Source organism: Pongo abelii, chromosome 5 (assembly GCF_028885655.2).
Source record: "Pongo abelii isolate AG06213 chromosome 5, NHGRI_mPonAbe1-v2.0_pri, whole genome shotgun sequence".
In the NCBI taxonomy this organism is placed as follows: domain Eukaryota; kingdom Metazoa; phylum Chordata; class Mammalia; order Primates; family Hominidae; genus Pongo; species Pongo abelii.
Window position 1 is genome coordinate 113,734,680 of NC_071990.2, and position 23,128 is coordinate 113,757,807.

At 38.5% G+C, this 23,128-nt stretch overlaps 1 long non-coding RNA gene across 1 annotated transcript in view; it reads right to left on the reverse strand.

Moving 5' to 3' along the window:
- Window positions 1–13,819: 13,819 nt before the first annotated feature.
- The window catches only part of LOC129060036 (uncharacterized), a 33,050-nt gene continuing 23,741 nt past the window's right edge, over window positions 13,820–23,128 (reverse strand). Inside the window, exons 2-3 of the long non-coding RNA XR_008526367.2 lie at window positions 17,925–18,021; window positions 13,820–14,224 (exon numbers count right to left, since the gene is read on the reverse strand). This is a non-coding gene — a long non-coding RNA (uncharacterized LOC129060036). The remainder of the gene's footprint in view (window positions 14,225–17,924; window positions 18,022–23,128) is intronic.

Consider the following 23,128-nt stretch of genomic DNA (forward strand, 5'->3'; position numbering starts at 1 on the left):
GGGCAGACAACTTCCTTTATAGCTGGAGGACAGCAGAGAATTTAGGCATAGATGCAGATAATTGGGTAGATGTGGTGCTGGGAGCTTATGAAAGCTTTTCTCTGAGTGCTTCTGTTTTCTCATTGAAATAGAAAGTAGGACCATCATCTGAGTAAGAGGATGGGGGTACAAGTATAGGTTTCAAGGGAGATGAAAAAAAGAGTCCTTTAGAAGACAGAAGAATGAGAAGGTAAAGGGATCTGAGTGGCAGAGCCAGAAAGCTCTCTCAGTGTACCTGAATTCAAAGTTACGAATTCAACATGGGACCATTCAGTGTGATTGTATTGTTTACTCCAGCAATGTTCAGCTGTGGGAATGAAATCACAAAGTGGGTGCAAGAGTAGGATTTAATCAGGATTAGGCTTTTTACAAGGGAGAACATTGAGCAGAAGGGGGCAAAGGAAATGGGGGAATGCAAGGGAGTGATTATAATGAAGAACCAGGGAACTTAAGCTGAGTTAAGAAGAATTAGTTGACAAAGTACTAACGTACAATTAAAAGAGAGCATATAAAGACAATTGAATGAGAATTTGCTGTACGAAAACGTGACTCTATGTCTTTGACTGTCCCTGGGGTTATAAATACTCTTTCTTTAAAGAGTATGGCTTCATACTCCAATATGACTTAGAGTCACTTTATTGTGACAATTTTGTTTAATGGGTTCCAAAACACCGTGGAGGCAGGAACAAATATTTCAAGTTCACAGTACTTTTCCTGCAATACTGAAGTCAAAAAACCACTACAAATTGGAAGCTGATTTTCTAATTCATTTGGTAGCAGAATATGACCTCACCTGAACTCAATTGGTGGCAAATTGTTGTTTATTTGTTGTAATAATGTGAATAATACTACATTATCTGCTGAAATATTAGCATGTTTTATTAAAGGGAACTGCTGGAGACTCTGGCTGGGATGTCACATAATATACAGAATATGTCTCATTAACATTCTAAAATCTGAAAAAGCCTCAATTTCAGAGCCCATTTCACCTTAAGGATTTTGTTGTTGTTGTTGTTTTTTCTTTTTTCTTTTTTTTTTTTGCCCTCTGCGTCCTGTTTATTGTTTTGCAGCAGGAGGCCCAAAACAGAACATACTCGCCAATACTCGGCTGTGCAAAACAGGGGCTAGCGCTTAAGCACAAATGGGAAAACATGATTCTTTTGTTTTAAATAAATACTTAAAACACGACTTGGGTCCTACAAGCGTCTGGACTCTAGGTCTCAGTATTGGAGTGTCTCACCCACGGGCCCCACGCATGGACGCCACGGTTCCCTCCAACCCCGTGATCAAGACATGGAATCGGCTGCCGACGGTTGGATCGCAACGCGCCCCTTTTCTAGAGCCTTCCCCGGCCGCCTACAGGCAGAAGGATTTTGGATAAGAGACTATAACCTGTACTAACATTCTACTTGAAAGAAAACCGATGTTTGGATATTTAAGTAACTTGTGTAATGCCATCAGTTGCAAACGGGATAGCCAGGTTTGAACCTGATGCTGTGTGAGTCCAGGGTACAACTATAGAATCCACTACTGCATCCCCCTCAGCAACTTGCCTTCAATGGTTGTAGAGTTGTTCGTTCAGCCACTTAACACTCATTGTGCAACTGGGGACCACAATGTGGAGGAAAGAGAAACTCTATGAGGATTCATATAATCTCCACTTAGCTATACTCAAAGAATCTAGATACATATTAATGGGAGAGGTATCTGTCTGCCTGTTTGTCTGTCTTAACCAGGAAGATGGGTCAGAGTTGGAATGGAAACATCTTTTTTAATGTGAGGCAAGAAACTCAAAAGCAGAATATCTCCTGTTGAGTGAGCTGACATGTTCAGCCAGTACCTGCCATCACCGAAATTGCCCAGTTGAGTGGCTGCATGTACAAAACATTTGAGTTCTCAATCAAAATAAACTAATTTTTGAAAATCCACTCTTTCCACACTACAACTACTGCCAATAATAGCAAACATTGAATGCATGCTCACAATTTTTCAAACACTGTTGTGAACACTTCATGTATTTCATTTCATTTAATGTTTAAAACAACCTTGTAAAGTAGGTAATATTTATTTTCCTTCTTTTATGGATGAAGAAATCAAAGATTAGAGAGGTTTAGCAAATACTCAAGGATATGTAGCTAGTAAAGGGAAATAAAGACTTCTAATCTATGCTGCTAGGCTTGAAAACAGTGGTTTATAATCATTTAGCACCTTGCCTTTCAAAAGTAAGCAACGATAGCAATAATAATAGCTACTATTTTTTGTAAGCCTACTATGGGTCATATACTTTATACACATTATCTCATTTTGTTGCTACAATAATCCCAAAAGCTTATTAACTGGGATAACTAAGATTCAGATAGTTGTACAATTTGACTATGTCTGTACAGCTGCTAATGGCTCCTTTCTGTTACCAAGCCAAGACATTCAAGTCTGAGAAGGAAAAGGCTTCTATATGTGGTTTATCATACTGCTGTATACAAGGAGGGCAATTTTAGTTACTGGGGTGTAGTTTTTATAAAAGTTCAGGGTCAAAAGCAGTGAAAACTATGACTACTTACCCTTTTAGCCTCTAGTTTTGTAATTCTGTAAGGTTTTCTTACATACTTTCCCCTTCTTTTCCTTTCTTCCTTGTCCTCTCCTTGGAGAATACTTCATAGTGAAAGAGAAAAACAGTGACTTTGTTGACCCAGTGACTTGTTATACTGTTGAAAGTCTTTTGGTAATGGCAAGAACAGGTATGTTTGTCTTGTAGGTATTTATCCCTGAAGACATTGAAGGACTTAAAGCCACCTCCAATAGAGTGGAAGACTAACTGGATCTGCTTTTTTTCCCCTCCATGGAACATGAAAGTGGGATAGAAATAGAATAATAATGAGAGGGAAAAAGAGTGGGTAGACTAGGGGAAGAAAGTATTCCTGAATGCCCATCTGAAATGGGTCCTCTACAGGCTGAGAGCTGACTCAATAGGTGAAATAGGAAAATGTTTGCCACAACCCTTGGGTCCCAAGGGTAGGAGAGAAAGTCTCATGGTAAGACTTCCTTTCTGGCCATGGGATGTTGTTACCTGTCTTTCCTGACATTATGGGTACAACAAAGGGATTACGCATAGGGGTGAAAATAAGGACAGTCAGTTGGTCTCTTTCTCTGCATTGATACTATGAGCAGGGGTTCAATAAGAACTCAGGTAAATACAGAGGGTAGCATTTTCTTTTGGAAATATTTGAACATAAATGGGGGAAGGGCTGGATATAGATGAGTAGGATGCCCAAGACAAATTGTTAGCCTGCAAAGGGCCTTAGTCAATCACTTTAGAGGAGGGCCAAGATAAATTTGTGAATGCTTCAGTGACAGTTGGCGTTGAGAAACCTGACTGACAAAAATAACATCAGATGATGTTTCAAGAATCAAGTTCCTTCGAAATTATTGCTTAGAGAAGTGTTTCAAAGCCACTTAGGAACAATAGTAACTTTCTCAGTGCAGTGCAGTTCTGGCTGTACCTGGAGTTAGGTTCAATATTACAGGTTTAGGACAGAATTCTTACTTTTGAAAAAGAAGAAAGGAAAACTTCAGTTGAATTAAATTTAAAAGAGTTTACTTGAATAAGAAATGATTCATGAATGGTGCACCCCCCAAAGCCAGAGTAGGATCAGAGACTCCAGTGCAGCCACAGGGTGGAAGAAGATTTAGGGACAGCAAAAGGAAAATGACTTAGGGAAAATGGAAGTGAGGTACAGAAACGGCCAGATTGGTTACAGCTTGGTGTCTGCCTCATTTGAACATGGTTTGAGGAGTTGGCCGCCTTTGGCCAAAATTCAGTAATTGGCACTATAATTGGCTGTAGTCTGTATACAACTCCATTTAGGTTATAGTTTACAATGTGTAGAGAAATCTTTAGGCTGAACTTAGAATGTGTAAGCAGGCAGGTTTAGGCTAAACTTGATTGAATAATTTCCTCATTTTGGTCATCCTCTCATCTTTCAACTACACAAGATTTCCATAAACCTTTCATTTTACATTTTCCCCAACTTGTAATATTCATCTTGTTTTATCTATTTTTCTTTTACCCCTTCAGTTTGAAGCCTTTATGTAACTTTAAAGCAGACAAAATTTTTAACAAGCATATTTATGTCTTTATAATTTTTCTCATTAAATGCATATCTTACTTTTGTTTATACACTTTGTATACAGAATTGCTTTTTTCATATCTAGTAGTTTTTAACTCTTAGTAACCCTAATTTCTAGTGAAAACACTAGAAAGTAATTTTGAACTCTTTTATATCAGTATTTGTAGATAAAAATCATTTTATAATTTTTTAGAAAGACACTTCTTCAAATTATTGTTTATTAGCAGATGTGAATATATTTAGCTTTTCTGTACCATATAAAAATAACATGTCAATATATATAGGCTTAAACTGATGATGAATAATTGATATTTCAGTATTTTCACCTACAGATGACTTAGACATTTTATGATGATCAATTACTTAATGTGACATAACATGACTCTAAGATTTTAAATTACTGAAAAGCATTTTGAAAGTATGACACAGCCTCCCCAATGTCTTCCCCCAGTCATTCTAGGTCCCAAGTAGCCACATGGCACCAAGGAGGACTATGAAGTTCAGGGCCTGTCTGAGCCCATCAGGACAGAAGACAGGGCTATACCTGAAGGACTATACCTGGAGGATCCAACCCCTCCCTAAATAGCCAGGAGGAAAACAGGGAAAGCAGAGGAAGAAAGGGCCATAACTGGGCTTGATTCTGGCTTGTAGCTGCTGGTCTAGGCACTAAGAACATGTCACCAGACCTCATGATGGCCACCTGAATCCAGACTCTAAACCAAAGGCATAAGCTCACAGTCAAATCAAGCAAGTATCTAATTATATTTAACTGATAATTTCAAAGCCATTTCTATTTTACTAACAATTTAAAAACTAACTTTACCAAATATTATCACAGACACATAATGCAGATAGGCATGCAAACACAAGGAAGCAGATGTTATAGCTTTCATAAGGGATATTCATTTGTCAGCTTTTAGTTTTTCTTTTCCCCGTTTGATCTATCAATCTTTCAGTTACCTGTTTCATTGCCCTAAGGACTTGTTAACTAGGCAATAGATTTTCATTTCTAAAGGGACAAATCTTAGGTAGAACAAAAACAAATTTCTATTTCATTAGCATAGAGCTAAGATTTTATGCCTAAATATTGTATCATCATTTGCTCAAACCAGGGGGAAAAAACTGCTCAAATAAAAGTTTACTTAAGACAAGATGGCCAGAAAAGTACTTTAAACAAAGGTATGACTTATTTTGTAAATCTAGGAGAATAGTAGGTATTTCTAATATACATAGGCAGACAGTCTTAAAAATGGATATTTCCTTTTTAGATTTAAATTTCTTTTACAAAAGAGTTTCAAGATAGCCAATTAAATTCCAGAAAGGCGTATTTTAGTAAATAGGTTGTTCTTTTCAACTTAGCTACCGTTTCTTAGCTAAAATTATTGAGTTCAGGGTGAAACCCTAAGGAACAGGGCAAAGAAAGCATTCTCTATGCCTGGCCTCTGCATCAATAGACCTAAAAATGAAACAAGCCTATTATACCTCAGTACCTAACTTTTATAAACACTTTATATAAGATAGCTTCCTTTCCATCTTTGGAATGGAATAGTATCTAAGCCAAAAGTTTAGCAGATTTAGTTTTTCTTATCAATTAGTCACTTAAGCTTTTTATTTATCTTTTATAAAGTCTTTAAATAAAAAATACTGAAATCTTTTTAGAAGCTTCTGCATGTCAGTAGGCATCCCTAGATGAGACTAATTTGGGAGTCCTTATTTTCAAATGCACTTCTTCAGTGCGGTATTGTTAATTTGGAATGTTCCAGTGTAATTTCTCTTCAGAAGATTTTGCCATTTCTGTAAGAATTTGCTGCTTTCAGGGCCTAATACGTATGCATGTGTAAGCTGGAAGTTATTCAGTTCTTCAGAAACTAAGGATTTCATTTTTACCTCAAATATATTTGGCACTCAGGTCCCTTTGATGTAGCCAATGATTTTTTTCCCTACCAAAGCATGTAAGAAAAATGAAACAAAGGAGGTAGAAAACAAAAATCCCTATGAATTTCCAAAAGCCAAATTTTATACCTCCTGCAATACTGCCACTTACTACCAGCTTCTTTCTGACCCAGTCAGACATAAGAGGCCTCTAATTGGATTCAAGTCAGTTAGTTATCAGATCCAATCTGATGTTGGAACCAGTCCAGATTCTGTTGCAACTTCCTAACCCAGTTTGGATTAGAAATTTGCTCAAAGAAACTTGGGGAGCTCAAAACCCAAATCTGTTGAGCGTTAGAATCCAAGAGAAAAGTTACCATGATCCTCAGTTGCTCTGAGGGAGCAATGGACACAATGATACCTCACTTGGTCACTCAGCACTCCTGGGGGTTGTTAGAAGCTCTCCATTGGATTCTACTTCTGACACCACCTGTTAAGACAAAAACTTTAGCCAAATTAAATTTGAAAGAGTTTAATTGATCAAAGAACAATTCATAAACTGGGTAGTCTCCCAAGCCAGAATAGGCTCAGAGACTCCAGTGCAGTCATATGGTGGAACATTTATGAACAGAAAAAGGAAAGTGAGGTAGAGAAAATGGAGGTGAGGTACAAAAACAGCTGAATTGGTTACAGGGTGGCATCTGCCTTATTTGAACATTGTTTGAAAAGTTGGCCACCGAGGGGGAGGAGCCAAGATGGCCGAATAGGAACAGCTCCGGTCTACAGCTCCCAGCGCGAGCGCCGCAGAAGACGGGTGATTTCTGCATTTCCATCTGAGGTACCGTGTTCATCTCACTAGGGAGTGCCAGACAGTGGGCGCAGGTCAGTGGGTGAGTGCACCGTGCGCCAGCCGAAGCAGGGGCGAGGCATTGCCTCCCTCGGGAAGCACAAGGGGTCAGGGAGTTCCCCTTCCAGGGGTGACAGACCGCACCTGGAAAATCGGGCCACTCCCACCCGAATACTGTGCTTTTCCGACGGGCGTAGGAAACGGTGCCCCAGGAGAGTATAGCCCACACCTGGCTCAGAGGGTCCTACGCCCACGGAGTCTCGCTGATTGCTAGCACAGCAGTCTGAGATCAAACAGCAAGTCGGCAGCGAGGCTGGGGGAGGGGCGCCCCCCCATTGCCTAGGCTCGCTTAGGTAAACAAAGCAGCCTGGAAGCTTGAACTGGGTGGAGCCCACCACAGCTCAAGGAGGCCTGCCTGCCTCTGTAGGCTCCACCTCTGGGGGCAGGACACAGACAAACAAAAAGACAGCAGTAACCTCTGCAGACTTAAATGTCCCTGTCTGACAGCTTTGAGGAGAGCAGTGGTTCTCCCAGCACGCAGCTGGAGATCTGAGAATGGGCTGACTGCCTCCTCAAGTGGGTCCCTGACCCCTGACCCCCGAGCAGCCTAACTGGGAGGCACCCCCCAGCAGGGGCAGACTGACACCTCACACGGCCGGCCAGGTACTCCAACAGACCTGCAGCTGAGGGTTCTGTCTGTTAGAAGGAAAACTAACAGAAAGGACATCCACACCAAAAACCCATCTGTACATCACCATCATCAAAGACCAAAAGTAGATAAAACCACAAAGATGGGGAAAAAACAGAGCAGAAAAACTGGAAACTCTAAAAAGCAGAGTACCTCTCCTCCTCCAAAGGAACGCAGTTCCTCACCAGCAACGGAACAAAGCTGGACAGAGAATGACTTTGACGAGCTGAGAGAAGAAGGCTTCAGACGATCAAATTACTCCGAGCTACGGGAGGATATTCAAACCAAAGGCAAAGAAGTTGAAAACTTTGAAAAAAATTTAGAAGAATGTATAACTAGAATAAGCAATACAGAGAAGTGCTTAAAGGAGCTGATGGAGCTGAAAACCAAGGCTCGAGAACTACGTGAAGAATGCAGAAGCCTCAGGAGCCGATGCGATCAAATGGAAGAAAGGGTATCAGCCCTGGAAGATGAAATGAATGAAATGAAGCGAGAAGGGAAGTTTAGAGAAAAAAGAATAAAAAGAAACGAGCAAAGCCTCCAAGAAATGTGGGACTATGTGAAAACACCAAATCTACGTCTGATTGGTGTACCTGAAAGTGACGGGGAGAATGGAAACAAGTTGGAAAACACTCTGCAGGATATTATCCAGGAGAACTTCCCCAATCTAGCAAGGCAGGCCAACATTCAGATTCAGGAAATACAGAGAACGCCACAAAGATACTCCTCGAGAAGAGCAACTCCAAGACACATAATTGTCAGATTCACCAAAGTTGAAATGAAGGAAAAAATGTTAAGGGCAGCCAGAGAGAAAGGTCGGGTTACCATCAAAGGGAAGCCCATCAGACTAACAGCGGATCTCTCGGCAGAAACCCTACAAGCCAGAAGAGAGTGGGGGCCAATATTCAACATTCTTAAAGAAAAGAATTTTCAATCCAGAATTTCATATCCTGCCAAACTAAGCTTCATAAGTGAAGGAGAAATAAAATACTTTACAGACAAGCAAATGCTGAGGGATTTTGTCACCACTAGGCCTGCCCTAAAAGAGCTCCTGAAGGAAGCGCTAAACATGGAAAGGCACAACCGGTACCAGCCACTGCAAAATCATACCGAAATGTAAAGAACATCGAGACTAGGAAGAGACTGCATCAACTAACGAGCAAAATATCCAGCTAACATCATAATGACAGGATAAAATTCACACATAACAATATTAACTTTAAATGTAAATGGACTAAATGCTCCAATTAAAAGACACAGACTGGCAAATTGGATAAAGACTCAAGACCCATCAGTGTGCTGTATTCAGGAAACCCATCTCACGTGCAGAGACACACATAGGCTCAAAATAAAAGGATGGAGGAAGATCTACCAAGCAAATGGAAAACAAAAAAAGGCAGGGGTTGCAATCCTAGTCTCTGATAAAACAGACTTTAAACCAACAAAGATCAAAAGAGACAAAGAAGGCCATTACATAATGGTAAAGGGATTAATTCAACAAGAAGAGCTAACTATCCTAAATATATATGCACCCAATACAGGAGCACCCAGACTCATAAAGCAAGTCCTGAGTGACCTACAAAGAGACTTAGACTCCCACACATTAATAATGGGAGACTTTAACACCCCACTATCAACATTAGACAGATCAACGAGACAGAAAGTCAACAAGGATACCCAGGAATTGAACTCAGCTCTGCACCAAGCAGACCTAATAGACATCTACAGAACTCTCCACCCCAAATCAACAGAATATACATTTTTTCCAGCACCACACCACACCTATTCCAAAATTGACCATATACTTGGAAGTAAAGCTCTCCTCAATAAATGTAAAAGAACAGAAATTGTAACAAACTCTCTCTCAGATCACAGTGCAATCAAGCTAGAACTCAGGATTAAGAATCTCACTCAAAACCGATCAACTACGTGGAAACTGAACAACCTGCTCCTGAATGACTACTGGGTACATAACGAAATGAAGGCAGAAATAAAGATGTTCTTTGAAACCAACGAGAACCAAGACACAACATACCAGAATCTCTGGGATGCATTCAAAGCAGTGTGTAGAGGGAAATTTATAGCACTAAATGCCCACAAGAGAAAGCAGGAAAGATCCAAAATTGACACCCTAACATCACAATTAAAAGAACTAGAAAAGCAAGAGCAAACACATTCAAAAGCTAGCAGAAAGCAAGAAATAACTAAAATCAGAGCAGAACTGAAGGAAATAGAGGCACAAAAAACCCTTCAAAAATAAATGAATCCAGGAGCTGGTTTTTTGAAAGGATCAACAAAATTGATAGACCGCTAGCAAGATTAATAAAGAAAAAAAGAGAGAAGAATCAAATAGATGCAATGAAAAATGATATAGGGGATATCACCACTGATCCCACAGAAATACAAACTACCATCAGAGAATATTACAAACACCTCTATGCAAATAAACTAGAAAATCTAGAAGAAATGGATAAATTCCTCAACACATACACCCTCCCAAGACTAAACCAGGAAGAAGTTGAATCTCTGGATAGACCAATAACAGGAGCTGAAATTGTGGCAATAATCAATAGCTTACCAACCAAAAAAAGTCCAGGACCAGATGGATTCACAGCCGAATTCTACCAGAGGTACAAGGAGGAGCTGGTACCATTCCTTCTGAAACTATTCCAATCAATAGAAAAAGAGGGAATCCTCCCTAACTCATTTTATGAGGCCAGCATCATCCTGATACCAAAGCCTGGCAGAGACACAACCAAAAAAGAGAATTTTAGACCAATATCCTTGATGAACATTGATGCAAAAATCCTCAATAAAATACTGGCAAACAGAATCCAGCAGCACATCAAAAAGCTTATCCACCATGATCAAGTGGGCTTCATCCCTGGGATGCAAGGCTGGTTCAATATACGCAAATCAATAAATGTAATCCAGCATATAAACAGAAAGAAAGACAAAAACCACATGATTATCTCAATAGATGCAGAAAAGACCTTTGACAAAATTCAACAACCCTTCATGCTAAAAACTCTCAATAAATTAGGAATTGATGGGACGTATCTCAAAATAATAAGAGCTATTTATGACAAACCCACAGCCAATATCATACTGAATGGGCAAAAACTGGAAGCATTCCCTTTGAAAACTGGCACAAGACAGGGATGCCCTCTCTCACCACTTCTATTCAACATAGTGTTGGAAGTTCTGGCCAGGGCAATTAGGCAGGAGAAGGAAATCAAGGGTATTCAATTAGGAAAAGAGGAAGTCAAATTGTCCCTGTTTGCAGATGACATGATAGTATATCTAGAAAACCCCATTGTCTCAGCCCAAAATCTCCTTAAGCTGATAAGCAACTTCAGCAAAGTCTCAGGATACAAAATCAATGTGCAAAAATCACAAGCATTCTTATACATCAATAACAGACAAACAGAGAGCCAAATCATGAGTGAACTCCCATTCAGAATTGCTTCAAAGAGAATAAAATACCTAGGAATCCAACTTACAAGGGATGTGAAAGACCTCTTCAAGGAGAACTACAAACCACTGCTCAAGGAAATAAAAGAGGATACAAACAAATGGAAGAACATTCCATGCTCATGGGTAGGAAGAATCAATATCATGAAAATGGCCATCCTTCCCAAGGTAATTTACAGATTCAATGCCATCCCCATCAAGCTATCAATGACTTTCTTCACAGAATTGGAAAAAACTACTTTAAAGTTCATATGGAACCAAAAAAGAGCCCACATCGCCAAGTCAATCCTAAGCCAAAAGAACAAAGCTGGAGGCATCACACTACCTGACTTCAAACTATACTACAAGGCTACAGTAACCAAAACAGCATGGTACTGGTACCAAAACAGAGATATAGATCAATGGAACAGAACAGAGCCGTCAGAAATAATGCCACATATCTACAACTATCTGATCTTTGACAAACCTGACAAAAACAAGAAATGGGGAAAGGATTCCCTATTTAATAAATGGTGCTGGGAAAACTGGCTAGCCATATGTAGAAAGCTGAAACTGGATCCCTTCCTTACACCTTATACAAAAATCAATTCAAGATAGATTAAAGACTTAAATGTTAGACCTAAAACCCTAAAAACCCTGGAAGAAAACCTAGGCATTACCATTCAGGACATAGGCATGGGCAAGGACTTCATGTCTAAAACACCAAAAGCAATGGCAACAAAAGCCAAAATTGACAAATGGGATCTAATTAAACTAAAGAGCTTCTGCACAGCAAAAGAAACTACCATCAGAGTGAACAGGCAACCTACAAAATGGGAGAAAATTTTCGCAAACTACTCATCTGACAAAGGGCTAATATCCAGAATCTACAATGAACTCCAACAAATTTACAAGAAAAAAACAAACAACCCCATCAAAAAGTGGGCGAAGGACATGAACAGACACTTCTCAAAAGAAGACATTTATGCAGCCAAAAAACACATGAAAAAATGCTCACCATCACTGGCCATCAGAGAAATGCAAATCAAAACCACAATGAGATACCATCTCACACCAGTTAGAATGGCAATCATTAAAAAGTCAGGAAACAACAGGTGCTGGAGAGGATGTGGAGAAATAGGAACACTTTTACACTGTTGGTGAGACTGTAAAGTAGTTCAACCCTTGTGGAAGTCAGTGTGGCGATTCCTCAGGGATCTAGAACTAGAAATTCCATTTGACCCAGCCATCCCATTACTGGGTATATACCCAAAGGACTATAAATCATGCTGCTATAAAGACACATGCACACGTATGTTTATTGCGGCATTATTCACAATAGCAAAGACTTGGAACCAACCCAAATGTCCAACAATGATAGACTGGATTAAGAAAATGTGGCACATATACGCCATGGAATACTATGCAGCCATAAAAAATGATGAGTTCACGTCCTTTGTAGGGACATGGATGAAATTGGAAATCATCATTCTCAGTAAACTATTGCAAGAACAAAAAACCAAACACCGCATATTCTCACTCATAGGTGGGAATTGAACAATGAGAACACATGGACACAGGAAGGGGAACATCACACTCTGGGGACTGTTGTGGGGTGGGGGGAGGGGGGAGGGGGGAGGGATAGCATTGGGAGATATACCTAATGCTAGATGACGAGTTAGTGGGTGCAGCACACCAGCACGGCACATGTATACATATGTAACTTACCTGCACATTGTGCACATGTACCATAAAACCTAAAGTATAATAATAATAATAATAATAATAAAAGAAAAAAAAAAAGAAAAATTTATTCTTATAATTTGGGAATGTTTGTTTCATATAGATTGTTTAATTAAAATTTATTCATTTCTTAAAAAAAAAAAAAAAGAAAACTAGCTAGTGATGCTTACCCCCGATAATGCATTCATGATTAAAATAATACCTAATAAATTTGAAATATTTTGCACTAAAAAAAAAAAAAAAAAAAAAAAAGAAAAGTTGGCCACCTTTGACAGTCCAAAACTCTGTGATTGGCACAAGAGAAGGCTATAGTCTGTTTACAACTCAATTTAGGATAGTTTACAATGTACAGAGAAACCTTTAGGCTGAACTCAAAATATGTAAGTCGACAGCTTTAAGCTAAACTTGATTTAACACCTATATGACTACATTCACTTCAGACACCAACTGCGAATTTCAGAGTTCTTAGGCCATCTGTACTTCTGTCAACTGGCTACTAATTTGGGGGCTCCTACTACCCTGTCAGGTTTGATAATTTGCTGGAATGACTCCTAGAACTCAACAAAGTGCTATACATATAATCATAATTTTATTATAAATAATACAAATCAGGACCAGTCAAAAGAAGAGATGGACAGTGTGAGGTCTGGGAAGGTCCTAGATGCCAAGTTTCCTTGTCCTCAGGATATATCACCTTCTTGGCTCATCAATATATATTACTAATCCAGAAGCTCTTTCAATCTTAAGGTGTTCAGAGTTTTTGTTGGAGTCTTTCCACAGAAGCACGATTGACTGAATCATTAGCCATGTGATTGAACTCAATCTCCAGCCCCTTTCTCCTCCTTGGGATTGGGCTGGATCAAAGTTTCAACCCTGTAAATGGGTGATTGACTTTTCCAGCAAGGCCAGCCCCATTCTTGAAACTATTCAAGGGCCTACTATGCGTCATCTCATTAGCACAAACTCAGACAAATTTCCAGGGGCCATGATTAATAACAAAGACATTCCCTATCACTTGGGAAATTCCAAGAGTTTAGAGCCTCCCTCCCAGGAACCAGAGACAAAGACCAGCAAAATTGTTTATTATACATCACGCAGGTTACATTACAGAACAGAGTACCAATAAATACACTATTTTCTGGGGTTTCTCAGAAAAGTGCTCTCTCATTTCCTATCCCATCACCCCAGTCACTTCCCACTTAACTTTTTGGTTAAAGAGGGATACTCCAGCAGCTCCTACCTTCCAGGCACACCTGTAGGGAGAGGCATGGGACTTCACCTTCCCTTCCTGGTGCTGATGTGTGCCAATGCTGCCTCTTCCTCTGGGTCCACACAGTTGTCTGAATCAGGCAATCCTTATGCTGATGGCAGGGATGGAACTCGTAGAAGCTCATCTGCCTTCCATTCCACACAGGGTAGCTTTTCTCTCTCACTCCTTCTTCACTTCTTCATTGAGTCCTTGGGGAAAGAAATCCAATAAGCTCCTGTCATCTGCCCATTCGCTATCAGAAACTGATTTGTCTGCTTACTTTAAGAAGGTGCACTTTGAAAGTGACCAATGAGCTTTTTCACCCTATCTTGTGTTCCATTTAGGACTCCTTTCACTTCTCAACCTTCTGTTTATTCTTATGGAAATGGTCAAGAGGAAGTTTTTTTTTTAATGGAAGTTTGAAGTTGTTACATAGTTTGGTTGTGCTACAAGCCCTCTACTCTTCGCTTACCCTGAAACCACCTTTGCAAAGAATATGACAGTAAGAGAAATATACCACATTGACTCCATCTTCCTTCTAGTCTCACAGGCTGGCTGTCCTCAGTCTTTCCTGGGCACAGGCTAAGCTAACCCTGGGAGGAATTTAGTTTATAGTTTTACTTGGCAGCAAGGATGATAATAGTCCCTCCCTAAAACTTATCCCCTCCTTGTCTGGGGGCTGAAACCACCTTTGTAAGATGAATATTTTAAAAGACCACAAGATTATGATTATGGGAGGGGTCTGAATTCTGCTAATATGTAGGCATAGTTTCTATAATCCCTTACTGTTCCGGAGTCATGTGGTCAGAGGTCGCAAGATTTTTGGCTTCCCCAGTTGTTCCTGTAGATAACATCACCATGGTAGAAACTAAGATTAGTCTTTTGAGATATTTTTCAGACACATTCTGACTCATAACCCAGTGTGTTCTGTGATTCCCTACCCAGAGGTGGACTCATGAGGACAGTTTTCCATACCCCTATGAGTGCATCCTCAACCAATCAGCTGCATCAAACTATCTCTGAAAAACTCTAACCTCTGAGCCTTCAGGGATGCTGATTTAAGTAATAACTTTGTCTACTGAGTGATTAGCCGGGCGTTAATTAAACTCTTTTTTTACTGCAATACCATGGTCTCAGTGAATTGGTTTCATCTGTGGAGAAGGCAAGATGAACCTGTCAGGGGATTACAATAATGAAATGGTAGATGTGGCTATAACATTTGAGACTCTGTCTCTTTAAAAAAGCTACTCATATTGAGTGTGTTGTAACCACATCAGTTCTAAAGACAGTGAAGACAATCCTCACTTTATTGGTTTCACCTTGGTTTTTATTGATAGGAAAAAAGAAGAATAACCATATACATGGCTAATCCCTTGGAAATCTAAACCAGTAGAATGTTGACCATTAGTTAATACTTTTGTTTGTTTTTTCTAAAAGGCAGTTCATTATAAGGGGTATTTTAGTATCTTTCTTAAGTAAGTGGTAAACTCTTTCATCAAAAATTATTGTGAAATGTTTCAGAACTCTTACTTTTCTTATCATTAAAACAGGGAGGTGATTATATTCAGGGTTCCTATTGTGATATATTCTATTTCCTTCTCATTCCATATTATGGGTTAATTGTCTAGTTGCCTATATTTTTCCATATAGAGGAAGATATGAAATCGTAATTTCACTAGCTCTGCCAAGGCATAATGCAATCTAGATTTTTTAGCCTGAAGTCCTCCTGAATTTTCAGTAGCAGTGATTTGGGATTAGGTCATCAAGTTTCTCCATAGGACTGCCTTCACGGTGCTGAGACAATCTCACTCCAGAGTGGGAGACCTATTTGGGTTGCCCTTGCTGAGCTAAGCTGCTCTGTCTCATCAGGTACATTAACAGGAGTGTTAATGCCAATGCTTTTTATCTAGTAATTAAAAAGAGTAAATAAAATAAAAGAAAAAAATTAAAAAAGAAATACAATATCTCACTTAAAAAAGTAACAAAACGTTCAGTTTTACTTTTATTAGTATTAGCATTAGAAGTATGATTCACTGTGAGTACTTTAAAACTTAGAAACAGCCACCAGATGCTAAAGGTTCACCTGTGACCACAAACCTAGAAATCTTAGCAAGAAAAAATGTATAGAAAGGATGGAATTGAAAGCTGAGAACCTCTGGAGAACGCATGGTTGAAGGGTCACTGGCATTGAAAACTGAGGCTCTTTACTAATACTATTTCCTATTAGGAAAGAGCCTCAATTAAGACAGGCATATTATATCTGAAAGAAAGAAACAAAGTGTATTTAGGAAAAAGAAGAGTTAGCTGATCCGTCAGTCAAGCTAGCCTTCTGGAAAATAACAGTCCACACATTAGGTAAGGAGAAGGTTTTCTCATGTAAAAGGCAACTTGAGACTAACCAAGGCTGACTATAATGCAAATGCAAAAAAGGATTACAAACATATTGCTGGATGATACAGGATTATGGCCTAGAAAAGTGACTACCCTTTGTTACTAGGCAAAAAGACAAAAATATCAGTTGTTAATCAAGAGGGTGGAAATTAGGTTAAGAGAGAGATAAACAGCATGTAATTAACTTTATAATTACTCAATTTGTTTAAGCCATTTTACATCTACTTCTGTTTGACAGTTTTTAACTGTACTTAGAAATGAAAATAGAATTATAACTTTTTTAGAAGGTTAATGGAAATGAATATATAGTCTTTTAGAAAATTTGAAAAAATAAAGTATAAAAAAACAAAAAATTCACCTTCAATTTACCTTTAAGGGTAAATGCTATTAACAAAATATTTACATATAAATATTAGTTTGGACAAGAATAGGGTTATATTTTACATGCTCCTTTGTAGTTTATTATTTTTGCTTGATATAGCCTGGATTTTCTGGGGACCAACAGATAAAGAAGCTATGCATAATTATTTTAATACCTGTCTTTTATCCCATCATCCATTTGTATCATAATACTTTTTAAAAAAATGTTGTACTTAAAATTATCGGTGTCTGTAATTCTAATCATTCTATTCTTGGTTTCCACTCCTTACCCATAGATGCAAGTGGTTGGGAATCAAGCCTTCCTCTTGCTTAAGGCCAATGTGGGTATTTATCAGAGTCCTTTTTTCTCCTTTTCTTTCTTTATTTTTTTACCAGCTATATGGCTTAAAAGATCATCTCAGGCTGGGTGCAGTGGCTCACGCCTGTAATCCTAGCGCTTTGGGAAGCTGAGGTGGGTGGATCACCTGAGGATAGGAGTTTGAGAGCAGCCTGGCCAACATGGTGAAACCCCATCTCTCCTAAAAATACAAAAATCAGCCAGGTGTGGTGGCAAGTGCCTGTAATCTCAGCTACTCAGGAGGCTGAGGTAGGAGAATCGCTTGAACCCAGGAGGAAGAGGTTGCAGTGGGCCGAGATCGTGCCACTGCACTCCAGCCTGGGCAACAGAGTGAGACAGCATTAAAAAAAAAAAAAAGGAGATGATCTTGTCATACTGTGAAAATATAGGAAGACAGTGGCTGATTAGTTGGACATTGTTATGAACAATACTTGCTAAATGAGAAAACCAATGACAAGGCACCAAGGAATTATATTTAAGAAGAATAAAACACTGAAGTTGTATATATTCCTGAAAGGATCCTTGAATAGAAAGAGAAATATTCTGAGAAAGTTTATAAAAACACTCAACTATGGGGAAAACAAAGTTTAAAGTATACGTGACTTCTTACAATTAAGGATTGGCTAAAAAAAGTCAACAGCTACTTGAATTTTCCTAATTTGGCTCTATTTGCATCATCTGTTGGAGTATACTAATTGGAATTATTAATATTTTTATTTAGTTGTATTAACAAAGAAATGTATTTTTGATTAGTACAAATTTAAAAAGTAAGAAAGGAAAAATATATTTCACTTACTTACCAAGTTAACGCCTTAGAGCTTGATGATTCAGACCAGAAGTCAGTTCTTATAGCAATATTTATCTCAAGAACAGGCTATATAATCCTATACAAAATATCTGTAGAAAAATAAACACACTTCAATTGTAGTGTATAATTGTCAATAAATTTTATTGCTGTTTTATCTTAAAATTTTATGGCATCCATGAACATAGCTGACAGAGAAACTCTCTTAATTTAATTAAGGCTTTCTCTGCAATCACTGAGTACATTTTAAGTTGTTAACAAATGTCACATAGACAATTCATTAGAAGTCCTCTTTCAGAATAAGATTGCCATATATTAATCTGCAGTGAGTTTACCATACTTTGCCTGAATCTTTAAGGTAGTATAATTCTCATGTGGTGTTACCTATCAGATAATGTTAGTATTTCTATAATCAAGTAAAGGTTTTTATCTTGTAAACAAATAACGATACTCAGGAAAACATGAAATGCTCTTCCAAAACCTTTCTATTTTTCATTAATCAAGGAGAAAGGCCCCTAGCAAACAGATCACATTGCCTCTTGGTTGTAGCATTAACATGATTACATAGGAATGCACAGAAACATGAAATCTATGATGTGTAAACTCGTCAACAAGGCATGTTTATCAAATGCTATAGAGCATCCATGTGGCCAAATATATTGCCAGGATGCTGAATGGCTCCATTCTTTTCTTTAGGTAGAAAGCATTAGGAGGCATTTCTGTGGATGACAAGATTTCCTGTAGTGGATTTTTGCCTGGTGATCATCTATTACCCCTTCCCCTTTCATTATGGTAGTTAAGTGTTCATCCAGGAGTCTAATTCTTGCCCATGAGGCACCGAAGCTTTAGGGGAATTCTATCCCTTCCTTAGTTTTATGGGTGGACCTGATTTGTTGAAGGGCAACATATTCCTTTTCGCAGTGAGTAATTCAGAAAATCAAGCTTTGGCTATTCAAAAAATGACATTTCCCTCGGCCGAAGGAATTGACTCATGACTGGGCATGTGACCCAGTTCAGGCAAATGGGAAGGAGGAGGAGGCTTTCTGGGTTTTCTTAGAATGCGGTTTCCTCATGCTTAAGAGAGACGCATCAGAAGACGGACTTTCTTTTCCTATTACTGCCATTGCCTGTAGAGATAAGGCCTGGAACTCTATACCCATTTTCCTCCTCTGAGAGAAGTCAGCAAAAGTCCTCGTTGAGAGAAAACAAAGAAATTAAGCAGATGCTAAGTTAAGCCAACCCTGAAAACCTCCCTCTCTCTGAACTTCCGCTTACATGAATAAACAAATTTCGTACTTATAAACCAATCTGAACCAGGTTTAATACTATTGGTAGACAAAAAAATTTCTTATGTATTACAAAACTTTTTTTCCCTAAAATGTGGCATATTATTTAATATAATGCCCTCTTCGGAGACATTGTCATATTTTCCATGAAGATTCTTCTTAAATGTGAATAGGTAATCATTTAAAACTTTCAGAATGTTTTCCCCTCAGGTGATACTATAGGACTTTGAAGAATTCATACATGTCTTTGTTGTTTTCAGTAACTATTATAAACTCATGAAAGGAAGCTAGTCTTCAGTGGGTTTGCATGGAATATGATGAAAAGATTGATTTATTTTCCTGTTACATAATCCTGATAAATACGGGTCACCCATGTGTCTCGTTCCCTGTAGAAAAATAACATAAAAAATCCCTAAACAATGCCTGGACACAGTAGGAGCCCAAGAATTGTTTTTGAGGGTATGAATAAAAGAATAGATGAATGAATATGAACATCATTTATGTACAAATACAATCCCAGCAACCTGAAAGAATAAAAGAATAATGAAAGAATAATTTTTTTATAGTTTATCTCTTTAAAGGGACTGACTCTAGGGTTTTACACAATGCACCATGAAGAAAACTTCCTAGAAATCATAAACTTTCCACAGACTTTCATACAAGCAACAGCAGCTAAAGATCTCTCTGGTTTTCTCAGGCTTAGTTGACTCATTTCCTTTTCTCCTTCTTACTCTTCATACAGCCTGTTCTAGTACACCACTTTCTAGTCATAAGTGTCTGCTGGGATTCGTACTCTTGACACCCTGATCTGCCGGACTTCCTAAGATGGTTGAGGACCAGGTGACTCCATGTTCAGTGACACATATATTTTTTTGCTGACGCCAAACACTTTCTCATATAAAATCCTCAAGGTGCATTTCTGGTGAATATAATTCTCTACCTCATTTCAATGTTTCATTATTTATATCTTTGAGATCTTCCACATCAAGAGGAAGGATATATATTTGGGTAGCCTTGGGACTTCTTTTATTTAGAATCCATTTCCCTCATCCCCTCCTTTACTCCTTCTAGGGTGAGCATAATTCATCTTGGAAACCCTGGAGATAGTGTCAGGATCAGACTATAGCCTTCAGATTTCCATGTGCAAATCTTAGAGATGAAGGATAGGAAAAACCTGGAGATGTAAACTCTTTTCTTCCAAGGTTTGTATCTCTGGTTGTGGTAGAAAAAGACGCTTTGGATCAATAAGACACTAAATTTACGTCTTTGTCACTACCAAAGAAATGCTGTGGGAAGTCACATCGGGGTCTGAAAAATGCAAGAGGATGAGAGGACAAACGAGGGCAGTGATCTGGCATATGCACCACTATATCATATATATTAGCAGTAATTCTGTGGGAAGTCTTCAAACGAAACTGGGGTACTTATTCCCATGCACTGGGACCTGCTTGTTGGGCTTATGTCTCCAAGGCATAGACTTCTATTACTTCCCTTTTCCTAAGATACCTTGGTGTCTTAGGCCTGGTTTCCATCTGTCAATCTTTCTCCCTAATGTCTGCTTAATTCAACTCCTTTTCTTCCTCTCCCTGGGTAACTTTACCATCAATGAGAATTTGAAGTCCTCTTTAAGGTGACCATGCAGTTGTTTATTAGTTTCTGTCTGTAAATCACCTTTATGCGAACTGAACTTCTGAGCCTACACACCTGTTTCCTCTGCGTTGAGAAAGACAGCTTGCTAGAATGGTTCTTCTACCCTGAATGTGAAATTAGAATATATTTTCACACTCCCTACACAAGGCTGTAAATCCTTGTCCCTGAACATCTGGCTGTGCACTCCTTTTAGGACAGGGAAACAATCCTGCATAGAGATAACCAACTTCAGGGTTTTGAATTCATATAAACCCTCAGTGCATGGCCTTTCACATAAGTGGCAGCCTTTTTCGACCTTTGAATCTGTCCATACTGTTTCTATGACATGTTACAACACAGTACAAGTTCTTTTCTCTTGTTTATGGCATAGTACTATACATGCATTTCTCCAGTTTATGGTTGCAATTAGCCCATAGCACAAGATTTAAGGTCTGCCTAATTCTTGATCCTGATTTGTGATCAAGCCTAAGGGATCTGGTTTAGCTGGTGGAGGTGAATGGAAAGCTGTAACAAACCTGAGCCCCTCAGAAATTGATCTCCTCCTACCATCCAATTTCTACAGAAGCCAGGTAACCATGGAGGATGGCAAAAGAATTAGATAATCAAAACTCCAGTTGACCATTCTATGAGGAAGTTTTTCTAGATTTCTGCACTTAGTAAACTCGTGTACCACTGCCTCTGTTTGGTTCTCTGGGTAGTTCTATAATTCTGACAGCATCCCCCAGAGCTGTAACCCCAGTTTCAGAGCCATCTCTGTATCTTATGAATTTCTACTGTTATTCCAACAATCATTATAATTGGAACTTACCTCGCCCTCATTCCTTTGTTATATTATCCCACCAATTTGATGGTCGTGTTGAAAACAAACTCTAGGAAAGTCTGATAATTTTATTTTATTGTTTCTGGACACTGGCTGCCTGGTCTCTACTACAGACCAATTGAATCAGTATCTTTCAGAATGATAATTTGATACACTTTTTTTTTGAAATTTTCTCATGTGATTCTAATATAACCAAGTTTAAGGACACATTTTAATTCAAAGCACAGTAGAGTGAGGTGATGGAATTTAGGTCTAAAATCCTTGATAATTGCTCCCATCCAAGTATGACACACACACACACACATAAAATATATATATAATACATATATAATATATTGCTTATATATACATTATATTGTATATATGTATAATATATATTATATATATATATGTTGAATTCTAATTTAAATAAATCTGGGGCTGATTCTGGCTGAAATCATGTGTAAAGAAGAAAAACACCACAAATAGGAAGTATAATGTTTATCATTCCAGTTGGTTTAGTTCTAAGAGGTGGCCTTTGGTTATACATGATGTATTCTACAGAAAGTTCCCTAGAATTTTTTTCTAGATGTTATTTCTTTTTTCCAAAATTTTATATTCACAGAAACCACAAAGAAAAAAATTCTTTTATACTCTCTTTCATTTAGGTACTCTTTGTCATTGTTTCTCCTGATTCAATTCCCCTCTAATTCTTCCCTCTCCAGGTGTCTAGCTATGCTGGGTGTCTAGGAGAGCTGAAGGGACCATGTCGCACCCGGCCTCCTGATGCAGGCCGCCATGGAAAAGTGGAATTTTTAATTTTTTCGTGTGTGATACTTTTGTATCACACACACAAAAGGCTTCAAAAGCTTTGCTGTTGAGCCCTATGGAAAGACTCAAAATTAAGGTATATGCTAAAGCAATGGAGTAAAGCAGCATAATCATTTTGAGACACATATTTTCACAACCAAAGAGTAAATTGTTAATACCGTCACTTAATTTACAACTGCCAGGTTGAGCTGGAAAAAAAAGCGCTGGGGTAAGTAGTTAAATTTGAATTCCAGATAAACAATGACTATTTCTTAGTATACTTATGTCCCAGGCCATATTTGGGACATACTTATACTAAAAATTGATTTGCTGTTTATCTGAAATTCAAATTTAACTGTTTTTTGTTTGTTTGTTTGTTTTGAAAAACGTTTATTTTAAGTTCAGGGCTACATGTGCAGGTTTGTTTCATAGGTAAATGTGTGTCATGGGGGTTTGTTCTGCAGATTATTTCATCACCCAGATATTAAGCCTAGTATCCATTAGTTATGTTTCCTAATCCTCTCCCTCCTCCCAATTTCCACCCTCCAATAGGACCCAGTGTGTATTGTTCCCCTCTATGTGACAATGTGTTCTCATCATTTGGCTCCCACTTATAAGTGGGAACATGCAGTATTTAGTTTTCTGTTCCTGTGC